The sequence below is a fragment of the Castanea sativa genome, chromosome 5, assembly GCF_040712315.1.
Source record: "Castanea sativa cultivar Marrone di Chiusa Pesio chromosome 5, ASM4071231v1".
NCBI lineage: Eukaryota > Viridiplantae > Streptophyta > Magnoliopsida > Fagales > Fagaceae > Castanea > Castanea sativa.
In genome coordinates, this window is record NC_134017.1 from 139,646 (window position 1) to 152,557 (window position 12,912).

The window sequence follows — 12,912 nt, forward strand, 5'->3', positions numbered from 1 at the left end:
CCTTGACTCCTCATTATCTACAGCTTCATCTTGTTTTGCATTTGTTACTTTTGGCTCCTCATATGTTCGCCCACTTCTCAATGATATTGCCTTCACATGTTCTTTCGGATTGGTGACAGTGTTGCTTGGCAAAGTTCCTGCAGTCCTCTCTGTGAGCATGCTTGAGAGCTGACCGATCTGCACCTCAAGATTACGGATTGAAGCTGAGTTGTTTTGGATCACCACATCTGTCTTCTGCAAGTACTGCATGAATATGTCCTCAAGTGTCGGCTTCTTCTCTTGCTGTGGAAATTGCTGAGGTGGTTTAGCCTACCCTTGGTTATTGCTCCATGAAAAGTTAGTGTGATTCCTCCATCCAGGATTGTACGTGTTCGAGTATGGATTATTTTGACGTTGAAAATTTGACACGTAATTTGCTTGTCCATAATTCGATTGGGCAAAAGGATTTCCCACTTGGCAGCCAGCACTTGAATGATTTCCTAAACAATGATCACAAACAACATTAGTTTGAATAGCATTAACATTCATTTTACCTAGTTGTTGAGACAAAGTTGCCATTTGTGCTGCCAATGAGGTAATAGAATCAAGTTCTAAAACTCCAGCTATCTTTCTTGGCATTGCTCTTTCTGTAGGCCATTGATAGTTGTTGGATGCCAATTCTTCCAGAAGTTCATAGGCTGCCTTATGAGTTTTACTCATTAAAGCTCCACCAGCTGCTGCATCAACCATAGACCTATTTGTAGCTCCTAGACCATTGTAGAATGTTTGCACTTGAAGCCATGCTGGAAGGTCATGATGAGGACACCTTCGCAATAAATCTTTGTACCTCTCCCATGCTTCATATAATGATTCACCCTCAAATTGGATGAACGTGGTGATATCATTCCTTAGCTTTGCTGTCTTTGCAGGAGGGAAATATATTGCTAAGAATTTTTTAGCCAACTCCTCTCATGTAGTAATGATGCCAGGTGGCAAAGAATTCAACCAAACTTTTGCTTTATCCCTAAGTGAGAAGGGAAAAATTCTTAGTCAAATCGCATCATCTGTCACTCCGTTATGTTTAAAAGTATCACAAATTTCCAAGAAATTTGCAATATGGACATTAGGATCCTCTTGTGACAACCCCCCGAATTAGACAGTCTGTTGTATCATCTGAATGATGGCTGGCTTGATCTCAAAATTATTGGCTTGTATGGTTGGCCTCCTTATGCTCGATGTAGCTCCATTTACTGAGGGCATAGCATAATCTCTTAACGCATTTTGCTCTTGATTAGCCATATTCGATAGAGATGTGTTGGCCTCTTTCTTCTTTTCTTTCTTGAGCTGACGTAAGGTTCTTTCAATTTTAGGATCAAAGAGTGTATGCTCTAACAGTTTAGATCTGGTCATGCACTTCTAATTCTTGAAAAGAAATAAAACAAACTCAGATGCACCTAATTTAAATAATTTTTTTTTGAATAAATAAAATAAAATCCAAAGTAGTAAATATCTAGCTAGTATCAATATCAATAACAAATAGTTAATACCCGGCAACGGCGCCAAAAACTTGTTCGCATAAAATAATCTGCAAGCACACAAAATCGTAACAAGTAGTAAAGTGTTTTTAGAAAACGAATGTTGAATCCATAGGGATTAACTATGTTATTGAATACTGAAATTCACTAAATTAATTACTATTTGGAAAATTGAAAATAAATGGAACGTTCTACTATCTGAGTTAAATAAACTATTTAATAAAAATAAATCTACGAATAAAAGATTAACAAAATGCAAAAATCTAAAAGTGTAAAAATATGATAAGAATGGATCTAGAGTGGTTGATTTCACCTAACAAATCTCACACAATTTATTCTTCCTAATTATTAAATTCTAATAATCTCCCGTTGATGATTAAAAATTCCTTAAGTATTCAATATCTTCTCTCGAATAATATCAAAAATATCTTCAACTAACAATTCCATATCTCTATATGAATTTAATTAATTGGAGACTCATTACGTACTTTGAATTTACTAAAAAATCACACTAATCGCGGTAAAGCATCTCTACTTTTGCTCAACTAATGATGTTTAATTCTAGAACTAAAATAACAAATTACCTCTCGGTCTCATTGTAATTCAATTGATCAAACCATAATTCGTAAAAAAAATAGTAAGCATTAAGAATAAGAATTAAACACTCAATCATGGAAATATTAAAAATAAAATAACTCAGAATATAAATTTTGTGTTCATTGCTAGACTACATCAACGCTCTAGAAAATAAATTTAGTTCATAATAAAATTGAAAAGAAAACAAATAAAACTTATGTCTTTCATCTGAATTGGTTGACCAACATGAAACTCTCGCCTTTGTCCTCAGATCCTCCTCTTCATAATGACTCCCAAAACAAGTTCTTCTATGCGGCACCACCTTTTACTCTCTGGTCTCTTTTCTTTTTTCCCTAAAGAACCTTTAAATAGGTCAAGGAATCCTATTCCCGTTTGGAGAAAATCCCAAATTTTTAGGCTTCACTTAACCGATAATTTTGGCCCATTTAACATCAGAATTTGGACTTTTGGTAAACTACAAAGTTGTAGCCCTTTAAGTTAACTTTCCAGCCCAACTTGAATCATCTCGATTGAATATCTGAGCCGAACGTTATGCCAAAAATACTACTAATGTGCAGGCTAGAATCCTAATCTGAATTGGACTTGGATTTGGTGCAAATTTCATTTGATTCCTTGCTCCACTTGGACTTGAATTTAATTGGGTTGGTCTTCTCTTGAATTCATGCTTGGCTGGATGAAAGTTGGCTTGATTCAATTGGCTTAGCCCCACTTTGCATGTAAAGCTCTTGTTACCTACAACACAAAGATATTATATAATCAGTAACAAAATAACATAAAAGTAAGGCTAAATATGTAGATATGTGAGTACTTTATTGTATATATTTCATGCACATCAACTTTCTTTGGTGTGTATTTTTTTTTTTCTCTATTTTGCATCTCACACATCTGAGAATTTTGTGTGTATTCCCTACAACTGGCTATCATTCGTGGGCTTATCATGCTTGGTTTCCAAATTGGTGTGTTAAAAGATAAGATTGCGGTGAAAGTGCTGACGAACAACCCTGATTAGTGCTTTTTTTTTTTTTTGGGTCAGTGTATAACGGCTAATAGAAAAGATTGTACTGAAATCGGGCCAATATATTGATCTTATTGTTTTCTTCTTTGGTAAATGATCAAAAGTGAATGACCACAAAAAATATCTATCATTTTGGTTAGCTCAACAAGTTCGCATGATACTACTAGCATATAAAATCACTATTTTAATGGATTTCATCGAAAGCGAAAAATACTTGGATCATGCAGTGATGTGGTGTTTTCCTACATTTAATTTGTAGTCAACATATATGACCATGAGTACAACTATGATATAACAACATGTCAAGTGTTCCCTTCATTTTCTAGGCGTTAAAAAAAAACATTTTCTTCATGTTGCTCCCAAAGAAAGAAAAAGGGGGAAGACATAAAAGTTACAGGTAACCCTTAGAGCAACAGCTTGACAACAGCACCAGCTGCCGGACAACATTTCTTATAAGATACAACCCCTCATATCAGCTCCATCAGTGTTTATCCACGCATGATAAGATGACTTGATGGTGAAAAAGCAAAAGCAAAGTTACAAAGCTTTCCCATGCCTGATGCCCCAAAACCCAAGGGACTTTCCCAATAGGGTAAAAAATAAAAGGCATCCTGGGAGGAAGTATATAAACCACGCCATTGCCTATAAAACCAAACCGGACTAGCACAAAAGACGAAGCCTAATAAAGGAGAAGAAGTAATATATTATAGGATAAAAAGGAAATGAGGAGAGAGAGAGAGGGAGAGATTTATTAGAAGATGAAATTGAGGAAGAATAGGCTATTATTCATCTCCATGGAAATACCAGCAAAGAAGAATGGTAGCACAGCGTCGAAGGATATATATACGGGCACGTTGTTCCTTCACTAAGGAAGCACACTTTCTGATGAAGCCATGCCCCTTTCTTTTTGCAGGGGACTTGATTCCACACATGGGCTGTTGCTTGAGTTCAACCATGGCTGACGCTCTCATTCTTTACTATATCAGAGAATAAATGAATGAAAATGAGAGCTCGTACAGCAGAGGTTGAGGAGACCTCTGAGGTTGGGGGGAAGGGGGAAGGGTTAGGTAAAGTGTATATATACACTCACAACCACAACTATAAGGAAGTAAAGGTTGACTGCATTTCAAAGGGAGTGAACGTGGTCAGGTTCAAAAACTGAGGGATTTGCAGCCTCAGAAGCGTAGTTTTCTATGAAGGGGGAGTGAACATTGGCTTAAACTAGTTCTATAATAATGCAGTACAATATATTAATGCTCCTACCAATGTTAATCAGATTGGTTGGAGCGCAAAATCGAAGAGGATGAATTAGAAAAGTGGTAAAGGTGGGCATCAAAAAAGGAGGCCTGCTTGATAGAGACAAGGCAAAAGATTTGGCTATGGGAACAGAGTCCCGGCAATCTGACCTCAATTCTGAGGTGGCACGTTGGTTTAGTTGGATTCTACCTTGCATGACTAGCTAGACATAGAGATTAGAGAGAGAATCCACAGCATTTTTTTTTTTTCCATTTTCCTTCTCAGTTAATTAGACCAAAGTGCCAACTGTTAGTAAAGTAATTTATCTATACATGACATGATCTTTAGCATATCATATCTTCATTGCTGTCAACATACTTGATTCACATATTATCTACGTATAGCTAACTATGGCCACACTACAGCTCATCTTTTTTCTTTTTCTTTTTTTTTTTTTTTGAGAAAAAGGTAAGCATAATTTTATTAAATAATTAAGACAATTCGGATTAGAATACATCATCCAAATTCCTAGGCAGATCTTCTACCCATATATCAGTGTCTGCAGATAAAACTGTTCTTCTGGCTAAACCATGAGCTAGCCTATTCCCTTCCCGACGAACATGCTAGAACTAACATTTCCGCAACAAATCCCCCATCCTCTTGGTCTCGTCGATAATGTGACCAAACAAAGTATTACAACGCCCATCTAATCCTCTTTGCTCATTCGAAAATTTTCTTTTATCATATTTTTTTAAAAGAAATTCCAATGGAGAAAAAGAAAACTTTTTTTTTTTTAGAAAGAAAAGAGATCTTTTTTTTTTTTTTGAAAGAACATTTAAAAAAAAAAGGTTTAAAGGAGGATTTTTAAAAAAGGGTTTTACTTTGAAAAACACTTTTTAAAAGGGAATAAAATTCTTTTTTCTTTGAAAAACCATTTCCTTGGAAAAGCATACTAAAGGAATTTGTTTACCCAAGTTATTAATTTATGACAACATTATTAAGTGCAAGAAAATAAAATTGGTAGAAAATTTAAATGACAAGTAAATGTAAAGCGCCTGAATTTAAATGACAATAAAAGTAAAGAGCATTAAAAAGATTTTCTTTTCGAGATCCCTCTTAAATAATCTTATTGTATGTTATTAGATTGTTTTTATTATTTAGAAGGATAGGTGTTACAGTTATCTAATTTAGCCAATGTTTCTGCTAAGGGAGAATAATTGGGTTGTTATTTCTTTTCTTCTACTTCTTTTTTTTTTTCTTTTTTTTTTTTTTTTGAGAATGAACTACGTTGTTACTTGGCATGTATTTAAAATGAGTAATGAGAAATAAGAGGGAGCAGAGAAATATTACATAGGATATTTGATCTCCAGCACCTCTTGTTACCTAAGCGTTGCCATCCATTCTATATTCCTAACAAGGTTGAAAGGAGCAAGATTTACTGCCAATGGGGATGGACAAGTGGTAGAGAGAGAGAGAAAGAGAGAGAGAGAGAGAATTCATTGAGTCTAGTGGCTAATACAAGGTAAAACATTAATGATTTTCAGAATATTAATACGACAATAGCTTTATTTATAACCCTTAGCTTTGTAAGGAATTTACGATTTTAAAAATATGAAACTCTTATGGGGTAACACCAGATGTAACTTGAACCCATTATATATATATATATATATATATATATATATATATATATATATATATATATATTTATATAACAATAGGAATTAAAGGTGCAATAAATAAAAGGGGAGTGAACAAGTATAAGCGCTTGTGGGGTATGAAGGCAAGGGCCAGAGTTCACACACATATATACTTAAATTGGGTTAGAGTAAAATTTATATCTTGTATAAAAATAAATAAATAAAAGGGGAGTGGGGATTAAACAAAAATTAAATGGGATGACAATAATGTGACTTTTTGGAGGCTTTCTCAGCTCTGATTTCTTCAAACTTTATATCCTTGGAAAGCTCTAGATGTCTAGTTTCCATAGGTTTTGACTTTGTGATATTTGGAGCTACGGTCATCAAAATATCACATCTGGAAGGGAGGTGATGCAGTGTAGGAAATTCTATGACATTTTTCCTTAAAAAAATTATTCCTTCCAATCCATGGTAGATATCACCGAGCCATTTTTGTGAGAGGTGTTCAAGACCCCATACTTCAAACTGGTTCAGCCATATTGCTCCAATTCTTGCCCAATTGGTACAATTTTTTGCGCACATTTGGTCCAAAAACGCCTATTTAACCCCGAAAAAAAGTGAAAATTTTAATTAGGTTTCTGATGTTTTGTTGATATCTCATCTGTTTTAACTCTGATTTTGACCCGTGAACTATCGTTTTGAAGGGATAAATATGACCTACAAGATGGTCCAAGATTCAGCCTGATCAGACGGTTGGATCAAAAAGTCAACTTTTTTACCATACCCGATTAGGGTTTTTGGTCTTAATTGCTATCAAATGGGTTTTGAATGTTGTAACCCTTTGATCAATTATCCAATCATGTTGCATTTATTTGCAACACTTTTTTGGCTTTAAAACTCATGATTTGCACCTTCTTCTTTTTTTTGGATTTTTGACACGTTAATCATGGCCGAACAAAATACGATATTGACAGCACCCAACTTGACTATATTGCTTTCAATCTTTGTCTTTGACCACATATCAAGGCCACAATAGCTACCACATCAACACCACCTTCCACAAACCTTTGAGGATCATTAACAAAATCAACCATGGTACATAACCATAGAAAAAAATTCCAATCTGCATGCAATATACAATCACATGCTCTAGTCGAAAAAATGACACATAAAAAACAAGTATGTTTGTACGCACAACAAAAAAATAAACAAAACAAAAATTTTGTGCTCCCAAAACATGAAATGCATGAAAAATGAGGGGTGAATACAGGCTTATAGGCCTAGAATAGTGGTTAGATGGGCCATTAGGCCCAAAATCCTAGTTTTGGTACAAAACTGGATTCGACTTGTGATCATGGTTTTAAGGTCCAAAATGTGACAAGGAGCCAAGCCCATGGACTCGAAGAAAGCCCAATTTGTGGGAAAGAGAAGAGAAAGCTAGGGCCCTAAATGGGAGGGAAGCTCGGCCCAATAAGACAAAGAGGACATGAAAAACTAAGAAGGCCTAGTGATAAAAAGAAGAATAAAATAGCAAAGGAGCCTAGAGAAAGGAGAGGATCCAAGTTCAAAGCTTATTGGGTCCTCCAATTCTAGAGAAGTACATCCTCAGGAGGGGCTAGAAGGTGCTAAATGGGATGTGGACAGCTCAAGAGACAATTTGGGCATAAGACTCGCAAATTCCAAAAAGGCACAAGGAACAAAGAATGTCTTGTCTAGATCAAGCAACTGGGATCCAAAAGGCAGTGACAAGGACAGATGATGGCTTCAAGATCAATACTTGATGAGAAAAGCCAAAGGACCTCGAGCAACGCAGAGGATATGGAATAAGAGGAAAGTGATCAAAAACCTTTTTAAGAACACCCCTTGAAAGAGGGAATCCATCCATTTCCAGAAAATGGCCAAGTTGTGGGAAGTCAACATCAAGGTCTCAAGGCTTTTGAAGTTTCCCTTTTGAGGCCTTGGAAGAAGAACAAAAGGCATTGACCTTAAAGAGAATATGGGTTTACCTAAAGGAGCACCAATAAGTGGAAAGTCAATAGATGAACTCTCAGCTATCAGTTCCCATAAAGATGAAATAAGAGGAAATAAGAAAAGGACCAGCCACCATTGTTTCAGACAAATCAGTGGTTCAAGTACCCAGAAGAATCAAGGGATAAAATATGGATTTAAAGAGCTTTCAAATGGCACTATAAAAGGGAGGTGAGCCTAAAGTGAAGGGGGGCATTCAGCAACAAGAAATCTAGAGAGAGAATACACAGAAATCTTAAAGTTTTTTCTTTAAGCTATTAGTTAAGTTTAAAGAAGAAGAGGCATTGCAAAGGGAACCAATAGCAAAAATACTCAAGGACCCACTTAGATTCAAGGAGACTCAAATTTCATAAGTCTTGAGAGCCTAAGTGGAATTACTCAAGTCTGTGATTTTTGAGTTTTATTAAGCTTCGTGGAGTATTCTTACAAAGCAAGACCTAATGTGCTCAAGTACTTTACTTAATAAAATACAATATCATCCTCTTTAAGGGATCTTCACATTTTATTCATTTACTTTATATCGTGTATTTGTTGTTCCTTATTACTTGCTCAACCAATATATATATATTGTGTTGTGGAGTTCATCTTGTGCATAGATTGGTTCATATAACGGTCCAAGGAGATCGCAGTGAGCCAAGTCCAGTCCAACCAATACCCATTAGCCTCATTTGGTGGCCCAGGATCCCTTTATCAGCATTAAGCTTGGGAACCGTCAAAAGAAAGACCCACACATGGTTATCATATATATATATATATATATATATATATATATATATATATATATATATATATATATATATATATATATATATAAACCGAAGCCTCTAAAATTCCCACAATTTTTCACGTCAACACAATATTTAAATAAAATTGTCATTTTATTTAAATAAAATTATTTTTATTTAGTCCAAACTTAACAAAGAGTAAAACTCTATTTCTCTAACAAGTCCAACTTAAACTCAAACTCATCATTTTTTTAAACAAAACTATTTTGTTTAATTCAAACTTAACAATGAGTGAAATTCTCTCTCTCTGACAAATCCAACTGAAACTCAAACTCACCATTTTTTTTAAAACAGAATAAGTTTTGTTTAGTCCAAACTTAACAAAGAGTGAAACTCTATCTCTCTGACAAGTTTAACTTAAACTCAAACTCATCATTTTTTTTAAACAAACTAATTTTTGTTTAGTTCAAACTTAATAAGGAGTGAAACTCTATCTCTCTGACAAATCCAACTTAAACTCAAACTCATCATTTTTTTTAAACAAAATTATTTTTGTTTAATCCAAACTTAACAAGGAATGAAACTCTATCTCTCTAACAAGTCCAGCTTAAACTCAAACTCAAACATTGATTATTTTTCTTTAATATTTTTTGGTTTTTCAAAAGTTTTAATATCTGAATTTTCGAGTTATTTTTTTGTAGTATCTAAAATTGTCTGACAAATTTTTTGTAAGCCATTGCACGTTTAAGAAATGGCTTATTCATCAATTTGTAACACAAATTGAAATTATACAAGAACAAATCATGCAATGGTGTAGTTTCTTAATCAATTTAAGATTTTACAAAATTATTTTAGTCTAGCTCACAAATAGGTAAATTCCTGTGAATAGCACGAATTAGCGACTAGTTCATTATGAATAATAAGCATCACCCCTTGCAAAGACTATGACCTTTATCATGTTCAGTAATTAGGCAAAATAAAGGGGGCCTCAATGGCCTTAAGGGTCTGAGCCGACCCAGGTGGTCTTTCCAAGCATCTATTGGTATGACTGTGCAACATTGGCCTGATTAGAACTTAACTTGAAACTGTTGACCACAAGGTAAGGCAGCATGAGCCTCACAACTAAAATTGAGGGATTCATAATATTGTTTCAAAAATCATTCGTCAACGTAGCAGCTGATGGAATCCCATCAGGTGGCATCAAATGTTATTAGACAACCATCTACATCTTATTTTTCTTTTGATTTTGAAGGATATGAAGATTGTCGCATGTTCTATTCTTCCTTTGAAATGACTAAGGAAAAAGAGTACTAAGATATGGTCTATAGGTATGGGTTGCAAATATGGAATAATGAGAAATGACCATATTGCCATCCAAGAAACCCTTGTAAATTACTAGTTTTTGCACAAACGAAGGTAGGGCAATCTCACATGTTGAGAGTTAAGACTGCCATTTTTGTTTCTTCACCCATTGGTCTATTGACTTCACTATGGGAACCTCCCTAGCCAACCTCCTAGCTGTTGTTCAATGTTGAACTGGAATTTCTCTTTCTTTGTAGAGTGTCTGTCGATGTTGATAGTTACAATTTTTTGTGTTTTTATTTTTATTTTTTATTTTTGTTCAGTAAAAAGTTTGGTAATTCTTCCAACCATCCAACAAAGTCATCAACATAAAAAGTTTACTTCGTGCAGCTTTGTTTTTTCATATTAACTATTTTGAGTACTTGTATAAAAATATATATGATCATTCTTGTTAGGCAAGAAGGAGGACAATAAATTTATTTATAAAGTAATTTTTGTCATGCTATGTTGAATAACTTATACATTGTAGGATAAGTTTCACATTTCAATAGAAAAAAGCTTTCATTTGCTCAAGTGAATCATTTAAAAGTTTAAGAGAACCATGGTTGTAGCAATCTCTTAATTTCTATCTAACTTAAACTTGTTTACTGATTCTAAGAAGCCAATTAGCGAATCATTGGCTAAAATTATCAAGGACTTCAAAATAAAATGATATGTAGTTAAATAAAATTAGGAGCTTCAAAATTTTGAGTAATATATGCATTCAAATATGGAAATCATCACATAAATTTGTCTCTCATATCCATTATTTTACAGTCTTCACAATATGAAACTTACATTTTCTATATATATAGTTTTTTTTTTTTTTATGGGTTCTATATATATAGTTGTATCATATACAAACAAGTTACATTATGAATTTAGTAGTAATATTTTAAAACCTATTGTCATCACTTATTGACATAATCTAAAAGATATTACTAAACTTTTGTGCCTACTTACTATTTATTGATATTAAGTAATGTAAAATACTGAGTTATTAGTTGTTTTTTTGGATTTAATTTTTTTATATGATTGGAATCTCCATCAAATAAATGTCCATCTTCTTCTCTTAATTGTTGTGTGGATGTCAATATTATCGTTTGAAAACTTGATAATGATTCATTTGATTGGTCATGTTTATCAATATCTTATTAAATAAAAGTAAAGTAATATTAATAATATTAGCAACATGACCTCATTGTGGAATCTTCTAGCGTCACAGGCATATTTGTGTCTTGAGATTTGAATAAAATGATCATATATTTATTTGTAATAAAAGAAATGCTAACAAATTGATATTAGTTAACATTTTAATCTACAATCCTCATACGAAATGAAATTCTTTTTTCTTTTTTTTTGAATTGTACATATAGGGGGAAAAAACTGTGAGAATACCTTCAAAACTTGCAACAAAATCATATAAGTACCCATATCTATATGTATTTAGTAATTGAATTATGAAAACTACGATAACTCTTAAACTACATTGCAAACTAAGTAAAGCAAACACAGACAATATATAATACAATAACATCAAGAAAAAATCAAATCGAAGAGCAAAACACAAAATATCATAAAGAGAACTTTCAATACTCAAAATAAAAATACATAATGCAACTCCAATATGGAGCAACAAAAAATATTACTAATTACAAGAAAAAAAAAATTTTAAAAATTGAAAATTCAACAGCCATTTTTTTCAAGTTCATCATTTGTATTGCAAACTCAATAATCATTTCAACAATTTCTTTTTATACTGATGTCACAGAAGCCTGAAGAAAGCACACACGATACTCTCTTTGATGGAACCGAAACTAAACTATTAGTTTCTGATAGTAAATTTCGAATCCACGAGGAGTTCTTTGAATCCACAATGTGATAGGTCTAAAATTCACCAAAGAAAACAATAAACAAAAGTCTGAATTTTTATTAGGGGTAGCGCTGTATATCAATCTGCATGGAGAACATCAATGCAATTATATAGGATACATAATTCAACCCCAAGTCTATTTAATTACATAATCTGTATGAAGTATATATTTTTATACCTATATAATTATATACATATAAACATATAATATTATATATACTTAAATAAAGACTCAAATTCACGAGCTTGTAGATATCAAAAAAAAAAAAAAATTCACGAGCTTGTTACATATTATTATGTTGAAATTTGACTTAGTTAAACTTAACTCATTTGCTAAACAATCTAAAATAAACAAAATTTATTCTCTGAGTGGAGTCCAAATTATTCTAAGTTGTTCGAATTCATTTATAGTCCCAAGCCCAAGCTGCAGAAATATTCATAAAACATTTACTCGGTTCAAACTTGAAGTCTTCATCAGCTCGAAAATGCTAGAAGTCTTCAACGTAAGAACTTAGCCCACTGGATAGGAATTGGGTGGCTTAACTTTGGGCTTGAGGATGAAGCTTCTAGTCTTAGCCGTACGTACCCAATCTGAGATTCTAAAATTGAGTCAGGCCTCGGGCCCAAAATGAAATCCAACTATTGCTTCAGACAGACAGTCAAAGGGAATAATCCAAACTATTATCTGTCATCAGCACCATATATATATATATATATATATATATATATATATATATATATATATATATATATATATTTACATATATTAAATTAAATAAATAAATAAAAAGGACACCATGTGGAAAGAGAACCAAATTAAGTATGATTAGAAAAAATTTGTAGAATCACATGTTCCTCACGGATGCTCATTTAACTACCTAAAAACTAAAAGTCGGAATGATAGACAAAGGATAGTACCAAAAAAAAACCATATGAGTAAACT

The 12,912-nt window shown here is 33.2% G+C and overlaps 1 non-coding gene across 1 annotated transcript; it reads left to right on the forward strand.

Moving 5' to 3' along the window:
* The first annotated feature begins 787 nt into the window (after positions 1 to 787).
* Positions 788 to 894, forward strand: LOC142637717 (small nucleolar RNA R71). The gene has a single exon (XR_012844843.1). It is a non-coding gene; the product is annotated as a small nucleolar RNA R71 (small nucleolar RNA).
* The last annotated feature ends 12,018 nt before the right edge of the window (positions 895 to 12,912 follow it).